The sequence below is a fragment of the Dermochelys coriacea genome, chromosome 1 (assembly GCF_009764565.3).
Source record: "Dermochelys coriacea isolate rDerCor1 chromosome 1, rDerCor1.pri.v4, whole genome shotgun sequence".
Taxonomy (NCBI): domain Eukaryota; kingdom Metazoa; phylum Chordata; order Testudines; family Dermochelyidae; genus Dermochelys; species Dermochelys coriacea.
The window spans coordinates 166,102,419-166,118,849 of NC_050068.2; the positions used below are offsets into that span (position 1 = coordinate 166,102,419).

General features: G+C 44.5%; 1 protein-coding gene across 4 annotated transcripts in view; it reads left to right on the forward strand.

Annotated features, from left to right (window-relative positions):
- Window positions 1–3,185: 3,185 nt before the first annotated feature.
- Window positions 3,186–16,431, forward strand: part of TIAM1 (TIAM Rac1 associated GEF 1) — a 272,534-nt gene continuing 259,288 nt past the window's right edge. For all 4 annotated transcript variants that reach the window (XM_043508816.1, XM_038375199.2, XM_043508788.1 and 1 more), the window contains exon 1: window positions 3,186–3,344. The gene's annotated coding sequence lies outside the window, so the exon portion shown is untranslated. The remainder of the gene's footprint in view (window positions 3,345–16,431) is intronic.

A 16,431-nucleotide genomic window follows, 5' to 3' on the forward strand; every position in this document is an offset into this window, starting at 1 on the left:
AGGCCACACCTGGCCCTGTTATAAGGGCTCAGGGCGGTGCTAAGCTAGTCTGTTTCTAGCTGTGGAGAGAGAAGGACCTAGCTGCTGGGGAGAAAAGGGTACATGGAGCAGGGCAGGGCTGGAGAAAGGCCAGAGGAACTGGGGAGTTCTAGCCTGGCAATAGCCTAGGCTGAGGCCTTGGTAAAGGCCTATGTGGGTCTTGGGGCTGAGAGGTGTAGCCCAGGCAGAGGCAGCTGGTCCAACCTCCTTGCCAATGATGAGTGACCATGATAGACTGCAGTTTGCCCTAGTGAGTGGGGGCTACATGGTGACTGGCAGTAGCCACTGGGGCAAGGTAGGGGTAGAGGGTTGGGGGTTCCTCTGGGAGGGGAGACCTAGAGTGTGGTGCAGTACTGCTGGGGCAGAGCCCTGAGGTAAAGGGGCACTGGGGTCTGGAAGGGACATAGGGCCTGAGGCAGGTGAGACACTGTCCAGCAGAGGGTGCTCTGTAGCTGGAGGTGAGTGAATTCCCAGGATGACAAGCAGGAGGTGCTGCATTGGTGAGTCTCACTTTGCTACAGTATCCATTGCAGATGCCTTAGCATTTGTTTATCCGTGTTATACTTGGAATAATGCAATCTGGTTTCTGTTTTTCCACTAATCAACCAACCAAAAATAACCCCAACAAAATTCCTTTCATACAGAACTAATTTCAGCTAGATGACCAATGTGTGATCTGGTCACTTCAGAAGCACATTCAGCCAACAAACCATGAGACAGAAGCATTACATCATCGGTGCATTTCTCTGGGTGAACAGAACAAGAAGTGTGGATTTCAAACCTAGCAACTACTGAGGGCTTATTGGCATCTAATTTATTACTATTCATTTAGATGCCAAAATCTGGGTAGCTAAACCATTAAAATAAGCACACATGTATTTGATCCAACATGTCAATAAAACATAACTTAAATGGCTACAAAGTATGATGCACACAACCCCTTCTGATGCATCCAGGCATGCCACTACTACAAAGTATTAAACATACAATTTGCAACCTTAAATTAGCTCCTCATTCTTCCTCCAAGATTCATAAATGGTATGGTATTTCTCAATGTTTACCATGTAACATTTTTAAGAACAAACAGGATGATTTTAAAAATTTGAATTTATTTTTATTCAATATTATTGAATTACTTAGTAAATTGCTAGCTGGTGGGGAGGAGGGGGAAAAGATCAAAGTGTCTTAAAGATGTGAAAATAGGATTTAGAGATCATTTGTCATTCTTTATGAAAAACTACCAATAAATGAGAAAAGTCTTGAGTTATTAGGGTGTGCTCTTACTGCTATGATTACAGATGTGCGCATGAGCAGCAGGATCAGGCCCTTAATTTTGTTTAAACTATATATGATTTCAAATGAATTGGGCAGTAGGGTTGGGAGGGAGACATGGTTCTATACCTTGAAATGGCTTAAGATAGTCTTTCTAAAGCCATGTCTATACTACGGCAGTGCAGCTGAGTGACATAGCTGGGTCATCCTAATGTTTTAAGGTAGACCTGGCTGGCCTGTGTTTATGCTGGGGCTTTTGTCAGCATAGCTGTTGGTCTGGGGTGGGGGGAAAAAAATCACACTCCTGACTGACATACCTATGCCAGCAAAACTTTTAAGAATAGACCAGGCCTCAGTCTTAACTGTTTTTCTTACTGATAGTCAAACAAGATTAAATCCAAATGATGTCTGTGTTGTTGTTGTTAATAACATGCATCCGATGAAGTGAGCTGTAGCTCACGAAAGCTTATGCTCTAATAAATTTGTTAGTCTCTAAGGTGCCACAAGTACTCCTTTTCTTTTTGCGAATACAGACTAACATGGCTGCTACTCTGAAACCTGTTAATAACATGGTTATTGTTGGTGCATAGGGAAGAAAGGGATCATTTCCAACCCATCTTTCTTCTGACTGGCATGTTGGATGTGTATTTTGTATGTCTTCTATGTTTTCCCATTATTAATAATCTTCATAGACCTCTGAAAAAACCTTTTCTTTTTCTATATGGTGGGGGGGGGGGGGAGAAGGCATTTGCCAGTTTCTCATGGCATGGAAGCAAATATCGGTCATGTTCTCGTTTTCACCATAAATGATGCATTGTTCTTATAATTTAATTTTATTGCCATAGTGCCCAGAGCTTCTGGGCAGGAATGACACTGAACTCATTTCCAGGCGGGCGGTTCCCCCACTAGAACACCAAATAACAGCTGTCCTAGATAAAAGGGTAGTTTTGGTTGCAGGTGGTGTATTTTAAGGGGTACGTTAAATAAGCGTGTGGAGTCCAGGCCTTCTTACCAATCTGCTGTGGATGTTTTTAGCAAGAGGTTCCCAGAAATAGTCTTCCCCCCCCCCCCCCCCCCCGTAGTTTGTGATTAAGCATGTTTCCCCAGGCTGCCCCCATACTGCAGCCATGGGCTACCTGGCAGCACACAGGGGGAGGATGGAAGAGAGGGACTGAGGAATATATTACTTTGTCTCCTGGCCACCGCCAGCCCAGAGCCCCGCTGGTACCGAGGCCTGGGCTGGGCTCTGAGTCGGTCTCCCTGGCAGGGTGCCAGCGCGCGAGCCCGGGGCAGAGCTGGGGCCCGGCGCACGGCAACGCGGGCTCCCAGCCTCCTGTCCCAGGGGCTAAGCGCGCGCGCGCCCCCTGCAGGCGGCGCTGCCGCAGCTGCCCAGGTGTTACAGGCTGGGTCTGTTTACTGGCCCCCGGTGGGCCGAGAAGGCGGGGCAGAGCTCCCGGCAGGCAGCCAATCCCGCAGGCCCCCCGCGTCGCGGGCGCTAACTTCATCTCACCCCTCCCTTGGCTTTGACTGGCTGGGGGGGGGGGGGGCACGTGAGATTGACGGGCAGGTCCGCAGCCCTGCCGGCCGGGGGGCCGCTTTTGTGACGGGTTCCCCCAGCGTTCGGAACGTCGCAAGGCACGTGGTCGGCGGTAGAGCCCCCCGCCCCTTCGGACAGGCCCCCTTCTCAGGGGCCCCGCCTCTCCTCCCCACCTGAGCGCCGCGTGCGCGATTGTCACCCAACCCAACATTCCAACTCCGAACGCCCCGCTGTTCGCCGCCGGCTCCCCCCATTGGCCTGCCTGGGTCAAACTGAGCGGCGGGGCAGCCAATGGCGCTCGGTATCCAAGGAGCCAGCTGGCCCCGCCCTTCGCAGCGCCTGTCGTAACAATATGGCAGCAGCTGCTATTGGTAGGGACGCGGTGTGAGTGGCGGCGGCAGCAGTAGCAGCTCAGGCTCCTTCTCACCGTGCGCGCCCTTCTCCTGCGCCCCCTCCCCCTCGCAGCTGGCTCAGGGCCAGGACGGAGCCATGGCAGGTAGGTCCGGGGGGCCGGAGCCGGGCACCTGGGCGAGCCGGGGATGCACGGGGGAAGCTGCCCGCCCCAGCCGCCGCTCTCCGGGTCCTAGCGCTGGCCGGAGCGGGGTGACCCCGTGCCGGGCATTGTGCGCTTCCCCGGGCTGGGCTCGGCGGCTGCGGCGGGGCTTGCGGGGAAAGGGGCCCGGCGGTGAGAGAGGAGGCTGGAGCCAGACAGAGCAGCGGTGGCGGGAGGACGCCTGGGTCGGCTGCAGCAGGGGAGGCTGTTTTCTCCTGCTCTCCCCAGCGGGAGGGGAGCTCGCTCCGTCGTGGCGCTGGAGGAGGGGGGGGGGGGGTTTCTCGGCTCCCGTGTATCGCCGAGCCCGGAGCCGCTTCCAGCGACGCCAGCCCGGGGCTAGGAGGGGTGCCGACTGCGGGGCGAGAGGCTTGCCCGTAACCTCGGGGTTGTCGTGCAAAGGCACGATGCGGACTGGAGCTGGCAGGTAAATATTTGCCACAGTGACAATGGGATCGGAGGATTCCTTGTTCGCAGAGGGGGACCTGGCACAGATGGAGCTGAGTGAGCGGCGCAGAAGGGAAAATGGTTTCCCCCCCCCCCACCCCCCATAATCCCTTCCCCTCATTTACATCTGAATTGCTCAAAAATCAAAGCCAACATTTGTTCGGGGCTGTCTGGTGTGGCGGGATAGGGCCTTTATGTGCGTGGTTCTGCGGGGTGTACGCGCCCCGGGCATTGTGCGTTAGGATGCCTATGGAGGACTTTACCACTCGAATCACCATGCCACTTATTCATTATGCTGCTGCAAGCTGCCGGCGCCGTCCTCCTGTCCTGCTCGCTGGGGCCTGCTTTTGTTTACAGTCTTCAGCTGTGGGCATAATCGGTGAATAGCATTCATAGTGAATCGCCTTAACTCGGTCCTCAAAAGTGGTTGACCAGTTGGTAAGAGATTGTTTACTAGTTGTCAATTTCTTAAGCTCCCTTTTGAGAGCGGATGATGCAGAGGTATGCAAATGTGTATTTTAGTGAGCTTGATCTTAAAGATTTCGGACCATTCAGAATAATGCATCTTGTTTCAGGGTCTCCACTGGATCATGGTACCAGAGGCCACCCTTACAAGTTTCAGGATTCCAACTTTCAAAATGACTATTTAAAAAGCTGTCAGACTTGTCATCTTGCTATAGACTGTTTTTAAAAAAAATTGTCTGTCTAGCCATGCAGTCAGGTAGGATAGCACTACTTTGAGACCTGTCTATAAATAAGGCAAACATATTTGCTGTATGGGTTTCCTTTGTGGTTTTTACTATTCATATGTCAATGAATACAGTCTAAATCCCCTTCCTCCTTTACCTTTGAAAAATCCATACAAATTAAACATTGTAAAAATCATAACTTCAGTATTCTGTACGTTGTCTGATTACTACATGGAATGCTAAAACTGCAGTTAAAGTGTATACTTTGACACCAAGTTGTTTAGTAGATATTGAACCGAGAATGTGTGCTGCTGCATATGGATGTATTTGCTTACCTAGTTTCTAATAAAAAGAAAAGCAGTACTTGTGGCACCTTAGAGACTAACAAATTTTCGTGATCTACAGCTCAAAGCTTATGCTCTAATAAATTTGTTAGTCTCTAAGGTGCCACAAGTACTGCTTTTCTTTTTGCGAATACAGACTAACACGGCTGCTACTCTGAAACCTAGTTTCTATTGTATAACTTGGAAGACTGTAAATGGATTACTCTAAGGGATGTGTAGTGGTAAAATGGAATTATGCACATGCATTTTCTACATTCAGAGGTCTATTCCACCTTCCCCCAAACCATGAATCAGAGAAACTATAGAAAATCTAGGTTTCAGAGTAGCAGCCATGTTAGTCTGTATTCGCAAAAAGAAAAGGAGTAATTGTGGCACCTTAGACTAAAATTTATTAGAGCATAAACTTTCGTGAGCTACAGCTCACTTCATCGGATGCATCCGATGAAGTGAGCTGTAGCTCACGAAAGCTTATGCTCTAATAAATTTGTTAGTCTCTAAGGTGCCACAAGTCCTCCTTTTCTTTTTTAGAGAAGAGTTGACTTTTCCTTAGTTTAGAAGCCCCTTCCCACTAATATTTCTAGTTCTATAGTAGTTTTTATCTTCACCAGCCAAATTGGAAAATGCATATTTAATAGTCAAGCAGTTCTTTACATCCATAATACCAAAAACTGTAAACTAAAATAATTAGGAAACTTGATCTGTTGAGTGATTACTTCTGGTGCCTAATTTGTGATAAGAGGACCTATTTTTCTTCCTGTATTTTTGAAAAGCTTCTGCCAATTTCAGTGGCACTTCAATAGCATGATATAACTTATTGAACAAGGGCAAATGAAGCTTAGTTTCATCTTAACTATACAGGCCCTATCCAGCAGAAAGCTGGTTGCTGGTTTCTGGCTAAATAGCAGGAGGAGTCCCTGTTCTGAGTATTTGCTCCTTGTTAGTGTCCATGTAAAACCCTAGTCTGCCCTCTCCCTAGATCAGTAGTTCTCAAACTTTTGTACTGGTGACCCCTTTCACACAGCAAACCTCTGAGTACAGACCCCCCCCCTTATAAATTAAACACTTTTTAAAATGTATATTTAACACCATTATAAATGCTAGATACAAAGTGAGGTTTAAGGTGGAGGCTGACAGCTTGTGACTCCCCCCCCATAATGTCACAACCCTCTGAGGGGTACTGACTCCCTGCCCTAGATGGAGTCAGTTTATTCAACCAGATTGTTGCTCTTATCCTACTACATACAGCAGTTGGGCTCATAAGGAGGCAGTATAATCTAGTGGATAGTTTGTGTCTACTTAGATTGTAAAGTCTGTCCTGCAGGGATTGTCTCTTGCTAAGTGTTTGTACTGTGCCTAGTATAATGGGGCCCTCATCTTGGTGAGGGCCTTGGGAACTACTAAATAATTGAAATGACTAAACGTGTGTTTCAAGAATGTTGTTCTACATTGCTAGGAGCAAGGCTACTACAGCACTTTTTGGGTAGGAGGACCTTTCTCTGTAAATTGTGAAGAGAGCAAAGATTTCCCCCAAGTTGTGTATGAAGAGGAGGAATTTTATATATAGGACTTGTCTCTCTGTTATGAGGATACCCACACAAGGGCTACTCTAGTCCTGTTAAGGCTGTAGGAATTCTTTTGGGCAGCATAGGAGAGTTCAGGGTCTAGTTAGGGTAGGGAATTCTATTGAATTAGGAATTTGTGGTTATGGGGTTTAATGCCTTCTCCAACAGGATAACTTCTTACTCTTGTGGCCTTTCGTTGCTCTGGTTTTGTATTAGTGATCTCGAGTGATGGCTGATTAAGGAAACCAGAATATGGCTATTAATGATACAAAGACATTACACAGGTAAAACTCACCTTAGCTTTAATGAAAATATGACCTGAGTAATGACTAGGGGCTTCAGAATTTGGTTGTGTGTATTCAAACAGTTATCAGAGGGGTAGCCATGTTAGTCTGTATCCACAAAAATGAGGAGTCTGGTGGCACCTTAAAGATTCACAGATCTATTTGGGTGTAAGCTTTTGTGGGTAAAACCCACTTCAGATGCATGGAGACTGTTAATCTTTAAGGTGCCACTGGACTCGTAATGTTTTTTAGTCAAACAATGCAGCAGCTGTTTTGGGTTAAAATAAGATGACAAACTGCTTAAGAAGCCTTTTAGGGTTCACTGATTAATCTGTTAGAATGGATTTCTGTAAATCTTGATTAATCTATTGAATGACCCAGCTCTAGGGTCCATTTTTAGAAGAGGGAGACACAAACAACTTTTTCTGATGTGTTCAGAATCATTTGTTGTGGCTATACAGCATAACCATTCAGTAATGCTGAACGCAGAATAATCCCTTGTTGCCTTATGTGATACCTGGTTCAAGAGATCACTACTTTCGGAAGTCAAAAAACTGATACTGGATTTAACAGCTATTCATTGCATTATTCACTAATTGATAAGCTACACTACACTATCAATTATTCAAGAATTAAGTGTTCCTGCTACAGTGATGAGCATGTATAAATAACTAGATCGATAGAACTACTAGATTTTTAGCAACAGGATTCAAAGTTATGGTTTCCACAGCAACTATTACTCAGGGCCCCCTTGCACATATGCAATACTTTCCATTTCTTATTTAGCTTCTTGTGCTTTTACCAGATTAAATACTCCTCCCTGCTCACCTTTTGCTTATTCCTCCCACTCTCCTTTCTAGGTCGTTTCTTCCTCATTTTATTGCTCTCTGCCTCCTGCTCCCACTCTGAGCTTCATGCCTCCTTTTGTGCCACCTCCTACTCTTCATACCGCAGTTTCATGTATGCCTTAGAAAAATCACAACTTGTCCAAGTGCCTTTTGTCTTCCTTCAGATCCTTCCATTATCTTTATGTATATGTTTCCAGCTGTACTCGCACTGTGCTAGGCACTATACAAATGTATAGGAAGCAGCAGTCTCTGCCATGAACGACTTGCAATGTAAAAATAAGACAGAGCCAAGGGCAGGGGGTGTGTAAAACCCATTCCTCCTTACCTGATGCCTTCCTCACCAGTGGTGGCTTCACACTGTCCTGTACCTGAACTGTTGATTTGTGCCTCTTGTCTGAATTAGATTACAAAACAAGACCATAATTCCTGTTCCAAAGATTTTATAAAGTTTGTCATGTAAACTTATGATGTATAAATATTTCCATGTGTAGTGTGAAGCTTAATGCATATATGCAATGTGGCTGGGAGATGGTTTCCAGAGCCTCTAAACTTTGAATTTTGGATGGTTTTGCCATTTTAACTCTAATGCAACATTAGCATATTTAATTTTCCTGTTTTTAAAAAAAAAATCTTTAAGAATTTAGTAAGGCATTAGAAATGTATCTGAATGTGTATAAACTTTAAGTGAGCAAGCAGATTTTCAGTCTTCCAAATAAAATTTACTTCTGGGCTGAGAATAAGCATTTTGGGGACTGATTTTTCATACTTTAGCTGCAGCATAAACCACTTAAAAATAAAAGCATAGAATGAGTGCCATCTCAACCATAACTATAATTAATGAAATAAGTTCATTCTAGCAAGAACGAATGAATTAAAATTAGTAAGCTTGATCTGAATCAGAAGGTAGCCAAGTCAGTAAACATCAAATGAAGGATTCTCTTTATTGCTGAGGAATCCATTCCAAAAAGGAATTGAACTGGAAATGTCTTGTATCCAAAATCGGTAGGGCAACCTACTGAGCTAAAGGATAATCTGTGTCGTCTGTTAGTAGTTCTTTGAAGCCTCTAAGTAAGAGGGTTTCTTTGTGGAAAAGATGTGTTCTACAGTCCCTTTTCCTTAGAGGTTTTCCCCTGAAGTGCTGGCTAGGACCTTAGCTTATAGAACTAGCCATTTTACCAATGTATTTAAAGTACTTTACTTTCAAAACAACAGATGTATACACAATATGGACACCCTCCATATTCCAAGCGGAATTTTTACCAACCTCCTGTTGGAGGCATTTTATTTAGTCAGCTTCACTTAAAACTTGAATTGGTATTAGCAGCAATTCCATAAAGTGGTTTGCCAGTTACCTGGGGATTCTTAGAAAGGCTTCCTTGAAAATTGCTAGCTGAGATACAAGGGTGTTACAAATGAGGTTGCCTCCAGGGTCTTGCTTTCTATTTTTGTTAGTAACCTTCCAGGTCAGTGTTTTTTCTTCTTTTCTATGCATATATATTCTGTTGTGGCTTGTTTTACAGTGTAATCATCCCCTTCCAGATTGTCAGCAGCCTACAGTTTTAGCTAACTAGAATGGAGAGCATGATTCTTCTCCCAGGAGTTGATTTTTTTAAAACGAAATTTAAACCCAGATCTTTGATATGCTTCCCAGTTATAGAAACCAACTGCTCACTGATTAAAACAGCAGCTGGTAATGTCTTGAAGTAGGCAGACCAGTTTAAATACCTTTGACTCTCGACTAGATGTCTTTGAGCAAAATATATGGATTATATTCTCACCACAATGGGCCCAAATTTAACTGCATCGTGCAGATTAAGAATCTGAATTTATTTGCAAGGCAGCAGGTTACTCTTCAATACCTATTATCCACCCTGCATAGTAGGGATATTGCATGTTGGGTGAGATAGCAGAGGCCAGTAGTAATAAACCACCTGGGAGAAGAGCCAAATATAGTCCTTACTAGAGTAAGGACTACACGTTTACTTGTGTATTCAGAACCCATTGTGCCCTCTGCAATCAACTTAATTGACGTAGTCTTTCTGAGTGAAGGTGCTGATGTTGGTAGACAGTGTGTTTATATCTTGGCACTAGCACATTTAAGTTTGCTTCTTTGCATTTTTCTCTTCTCTCCATTAATTTTAAAGCGCCTCAAGCCAACCCTTATTGGAGCTGAAGCCTGAGGTAGTTGGAATGAGATCCCTAATCCATTAGTAGGATCCTACCAAATTCACAGCCATGAAAAACACATCATGGCCTGTAAAATCTGGTCTTTTGTGTGCTTTTCCCTGTACTATGCAGATTTCATGGGGGAGACCAGCATTTCTCAAATTGGGGGTCCTAACCCAAAAGGGAGTAGCAGGGGATCATTATTTTGGGGGGGTCATGGTATTGTGATCCTTATTTCTGCACTGCCTTTGGAGCTGGGCAGCTGGAGAGCCGCAGCTGTTGGCCCGCTGCCCAGCTCTGAAGGCAGTGCCTTGCCAGCAGCAGCACAGAAGTAAGGGTGGCAATACCATGCCATTTTTATTGCTGCACTGCTGCTGGCAGCAGCTCTGCCTTCAGAGCTGGGCTCCCAGCCAGCAGCCACTGCTCTTTAGCTGCCCAGCTCTGAAAGCACCGTGGCCGCCGGCGGTAGCAGTACTGCAACCCCCACTACAATAACCTTGTGACTCCCCCTCCCATCAGACTCCTTTTTGGGTCAGGACCCTTCAATTACAACATTATGAAATTTCAGATTTAGATAGCTGAAACAATGAAATTTACTATTTTAAAAATCCTATTGCCATGAAATTGACCAGAATGGACTTCAAATTTGGTAGGGACCTATCCATTAGTATTAAGACTCCTCTTTTATTTTAAGCATAAATGCCACCATTGAGGGGTGGAGGAGAATGAGGAACTCATCACATTCCTTGGGGCAGATCCCCAGCTTCTGATGTCAATTTGTCACTGACTACTTACGCAGTTGAGGTCCTGATGCCTAGTGTCTTCCCAAAATAAACCGAAAGAGGGTGGTAATAAGTCATTGAGTAAGGCTCAGGATAATGGGTCCAAACTCTTTATAAAAAGATACATACTCTAAACAGTTCCTGTCTCAAATAGAATACGATTTTAAAAGAGATGAAGATTCTATAAATTTCTTAAAGATCTCCAGGGATAACTGCAGAAGTTCCAGAGTATCAGACTTCCCTGCTTGCCTAAATAGGCAAGGAAAGTAATCTCTTGCATATATGCAGAACAGTTTTCAGATACAGTAATCTGTCTTTAAAAAAAAAAAAAATCCCAAACACTTCTTCAAACAAGGCACAACATCCATTCATCACTGAGGTCTTCATGTGTATCAACTTTAAATGGTTTGTTTTTTTAAACTTCTATCTTTATAAAAATTAAAGCTCCAAATGCGATAATACAAAAGGAACAATTTCATTGCTTTGAATACTATAGATACTTGAACTATCTACCCTGTGAACATAAGTGTTACATTTTATCCTGCAAAAAGGTTACTGCTTCATAGTATTCAGTACATCTTTCTATGTAATTCTTCCTCCTTCACCCACTCTGTTCCAACCCTTATTACAGTTTTCCTCCCCATAGTTGGATAAACTAAAATCAGTTCAGCTGATTGTAAAACAACCCAAAACAAATACAGACTTTTTCTTAATCCAGAAAAGTTTCAGCTCCAAGCAACAGTTATAGAAATGTCATGTCAAGCAAAATTAGAACGTCATTGAAATACTATCATGGATTTGAAAGATGTTTTTGCCTTCATTATTTGAGATCTCATTGAGCAATGGTTTATTGACAATTCTATTTTACTTCAGGTAATCACATTACTTATTGAAGGACAGTGATTTTTTTCCCCTCAGAACATCAGATTTAATTTAATGCAAAGTAGCTTTTACACATTAACTTGATTGCCCTTTGACTGAGTATCTTATTACAGCAATAAAGCTTTGGAGGAAATGTCCAACAATAAGTTGAGAAATGTAAAAAGAAAAGGAGTACTTGTGGCACCTTGGAGACTAACAAATTAGTCTCTAAGGTGCCACAAGTACTCCTTTTCTTTTTGCAAATACAGACTAACACGGCTGCTACTCTGAAACTTGAGAAATGTATTATCTGCAAAGCTTCACTCAAAGCTATAAACTGTCTTTCTGAAATGCAGCAAGTGTCCCAAAAATGTTTCCCTTTCTCATAAATTCCACTGTTAATTCAAAGTGTTCGGATTCTCCTTGGGGTCACTAATTCTGTGGAAAGAATTAGTTGAAAAGCAGAGTTTAATGTCTGAAGTTTTTTGGGTGCCCTTTAGTCTGTTTCTAGCTGCAGTGAGTCTGTAGGTCTACTATAGGAGTTCATACATGGTGGTGGCTGCCTGTTCTAGTTGGATACAGCAGTTTGAATATCCAGTGTTTCCATGGCTTTCCCTCAGTTCACTTCCCTGTGTCTTGGCCATCTGCTTTTTTCACCTGCCCACTGCATACTGATGGTACTTTATCTTGGGTATAGCCAGGACTCTCTCAGTTCACACAGTACATGCTACTCATCACTTCGTTTGCAGAACGAGACCTCCATGTTACCCTTTCAGACATGAAATTACTTCAGCAGAATGTTGTGCATGAATAAGTCTGGAGAAGTCAGACAGCAATCTTTTTCTCACTTCCCTAGTCTGCTTTTCCTCCTATTGAAGTAGTTTTCTGTGAGGTTAACTTGCCTTAGGAGTGATTTAGAAGTGAATTGATTTCCTGGATTGCAACAACACTTTGTAGGTTTATTCCACTGGAATCTCAAGGTCTGGAATGTTTTCATTAATCTTAATTCTCACTCACCTTTCTCTAGGTATACTTTCCTGTACCCCATCCTCTAAATGCTGATCTGTGGAGTCCCCTCGATGCTTGGTTAATGTATAGCCTGGCTTTTTTCGTCTAATGTCTTAGGCTGTCTTCCATTCAAGCTTCTAGGCTAATGAAAATAACTGGCAACTAGTGGTGTCTGTCTGTAGCTTTTTTAAATACTATTGCAAGATAGAAAAAACTCTAGTTCAGCACCATCCTTACTTTTGAGGATTCAGCTGCAGCCTGCTAGGAGAAAACTTAAAGGGAGAAACCATATATTTTTGCATTGATTGTACAGTGGAGCCCTACTGCAATTTGCAAGTAGAAATTTGTTTTTCAACTGCCAGCCTTGCAGAACCAGTGTAAGACCTGAATGTGAAGCTGTGTTCATTTTGGCTTGTGCAGCATCACCAGAAATATTATCCAGATGAAGTTCTTCCCTCCATTATAGCTATGCAACTATAAGCCCTTCAGTGGGATTGCACAGGTATAATAAAGTGAATAATTAAAAACAGGGTCCCATGAAAGGAACTTATCAATGCTGCCAATGTGCAAGCTGGAAGAGAATCTCAATCGCTGTCCAAGAGCAGTGTTTCTATAGGGCTGACAGCAGTAGCATAGCAAAATCTCATGTTAAAGTAATTGTATATAATCTGATATCAACAGGAAGTAGGTCTGCTGAGTAAAAAGATACTTGTAAATACTAACTCTTCAGACCAGAATCGCATGGTAAGTTGGGGGAGTTCTCACCCTGCTCATGTAATAGTGTACACTTCCTGATACTATCCCCTTTAGGTTTCAGAGTAGCAGCCGTGTTAGTCTGTATTCGCAAAAAAGAAAAGGAGTACTTGTGGCACCTTAGACTAACAAATTTATTTGAACATAAGCTTTCGTGAGCTACAGCTCACTTCATCGGATGCATGAAAGCTTATGCTCAAATGTTAGTCTCTAAGGTGCCACAAGTACGTTTTTTTTTTTTGCATATGCAGCGGTTTCCCTTTTGTGCTCTGAGTGGTGCTGTAACTGCTGGTGCTGTAATGTAGCCCGTGGAGACTAAATTAGTGCATATCCCCTTCAGGGTTTTTCTGATAACAGAAACCTTAGCCTATACTTGTTTGTTTTTTTTCTAGAGTTTATCCTTACCTGTTAAGCCCTAAATCAGAGGAAACTGTCTTTACAGCATTATTAGCTCAAGCTATAACTTGAGTTTTGCCCCAACCTGATTTTCAGCCACACATAAACATTTGAAGCTCCACTTAAGTGGTTCTTTCAGCTTGAGCTAGCTGGCTGGTCAGAGGGTGTAGGTTGAAGCATATGTCTCGCTGATTCTGGAGCTTGTAATGCATTGGGGATGCAGCAGTTGAGTTACAACTCATAAGATGTTAATCCAATTACTGAGTTCAGTCGCTCAGTGTAGCTCCTGTTTTGCAGCATGGTGATACTTGGCTAAATTACAGCACCAGCAGTTACAGCACCACCCAGAGCACAGAAGGGGAACAGCTGTTGTGTGGGTAGCTGTAAGTGTGAACACAAGTGTATTCACACTTGCAGCAGTATTTGGAGTGGTGCACTCTGGGCAGCTATCCCACAGAGCACCTTTTTCTCTTTTGCTGCTAAGACTTGTGGAAGGCAGGGGGTGGGTTGTAGGGCATCCTGGGTTCTGTCCCAATGCCCCATGGTGCATTGCTTTGCATCCCACAATCCCTGTGCTTCCATCCGCATTTGGTGCCATATTCCAAAGATTTGTGTACTGTGTTCCCTGCCTCTCAGACAGCAGGAATGGATCCCAAACTGTTGTTCAGTATGCTCTCTGACCAACATGACATGCATGGCAGTGGAGTTATTCCTTAAACTACAAAGGCAAGAGGAGTATAACCTTGATCTTGCCACACATAGTAGATACAACACTAGATTGCTTGTGGTATTCACGGTAGTGCTGACCACAGTGGAACACCACTTTTGGGCTTGGGAAACGCATCGTGATGCATGTTTGGGATGACTAGCAGTGGCTGCGGAACTTTCACATGAAGAAATCCACATTCATGGGACTGATGCGCTGCAGAGCTGGGGCTAGCTCAAAGACAAGAATGAAAGCTGCTGTGTCACTGGAGAAGTGCGTGGTAATAGCACTGTGGAAGCTGGCTATTCGAGACAGATCCCAATTGGTTGCTAGCCAGTTCAGAGTGGGAAAGTTGACTGGAGTTGTGTTGATGGAAGTGTGAGGAGCCATAAATTGCATCCTGCTCCAAAAGATTGACTCTGGGCAACATGTGTGATATTGTGGATGGCTTTGCACAAATGGGCTTCCCTAACTGCTAAGGGGCAATAGATGGCACACACATTCCAATTCTGGCACCAGACCACCTAGCCCCAGAGTACATTAATCACAAGGGGGCATTTCTCAATGGTTCTCCAGGCACTTGTGGATCACCAGGGGCATTTCACAGACATCCATGCAGGCTGGTCCAGAAAGGTGCATAATGCACACCTTTTGGAACACTGGCCTGTTCAAGAAGTTGCAAGCAGGGACTTTCTTCCTGGACCAGAAGATCACCATGGGAAGTCGAAATGCCCATTGTGATCCTGGGAGACCCTGCCTACCTCTTAATGCCATGGCTTATGAAGCCATACACATTGCAACTTGACCACAGCAAGGAGCGGTTCAACACCAGGCTCAGCAAATGCAGAATGACTGAGTGCTTTTGGCCATTTAAAAGCCTGTTGGCAATGCCTATATGGGAAGCTGGACCTTGCTGATAATATTGCTATGCTTATAGCCACAGGCTGTACCCTCAATAATATTTGTGAAGGGAAGGGCGAAAGCTTTGCTCAGGGCTGGACCACAGAGGCTTAGCGCCTGGAGGCTGAGTTTGAACAGCCAGAGACCAGGGCTACTAGAGGGGCACAGCACAGGGTCATAAGGATCAGGGATGACTTCAGGCAGCAATTTGAAGCTGAAAGCCACTAATATTTGTTGCTATGCTTGGGAGTGCAGTGCTTATAATGCTAGGAAGTGATTGGTGCACATGATGCAAAAGGACTTAACATAATTGTATGTTGCTTTGCAGTGCTTTCAAACCAACACAATTCTTTTAATAAAAGACAGCTGGAGGAGAGTCAAATAAAAATTCATCAGCAGGGAGGGGGACAGGGAATGGCAGAAGGGAAAGTCCCAAGAGGAAGATGGGTCCTGGGATGGCTACAGATTTGTGCATGTCCAGGGATAGACCCAATCTTCTCCTCTGGAGTACAGTGCAGTAGCTGCTATATTTCAGCAGGGCCAAACTGCAGAGGGCTGGGTGTGAGTGCAGTGGGTAGTAGAAATCCACAGTGCTGACTGTGAGGAGGGAGGAGTGGAATGCTGTGGGTAGAGACTGGAGCTAGGAGGTTAATAACAGTGGGGGGGGGGGGTGCATGGGAAAGTTTTGTGACAGCAGCTGCGGGGTGGGGGATGGCAAGCATGGAGCTACTCAGTTTGAGGAACTAGTATCGCCTGGAGTATGTCCACTTGGCGCTCCGTAATGTTTAAGAGCCGTTCCAGGGCTTCTTTCTGGTGTGCCATGTTCTCCTTTCGTTCCCTCTTCTCGCTGTTCTGCCACTCCAGTTCCTGTTTCTCAGCAGCAGAGTGCATCGTAACCTCAAGGAGAAAGTCCTTCTTGGCTGCTTTCTAATTCTGCACAGCTGTTCTGCTGGTGACGACAAAGAGGGAGGCTGGGCTGCAAGATCACCTCTGAAATTTAAATGCAACATTTTACAGAAGCAGTATTGTTTGCAACACAGACCACACTGATTCACAGTGAAACACAGCCAGTACTCAGACCTGTCACTAACTGGCTGACCCCAGGCAAGCACATGAGCTACAAGACCCCCAAATGGTGAGTAGCCACAGTGGCACAGAAAATCACTCTTCCTGTACCCTACTGCACACTGGGCACATGGCTCTTGGGGAGAGCCAGCACTGTAGGGGGAGCCAGATAATCATTCCTGTCCCCACATTTTCCACAGGATGTGATCATTATGGAAGATA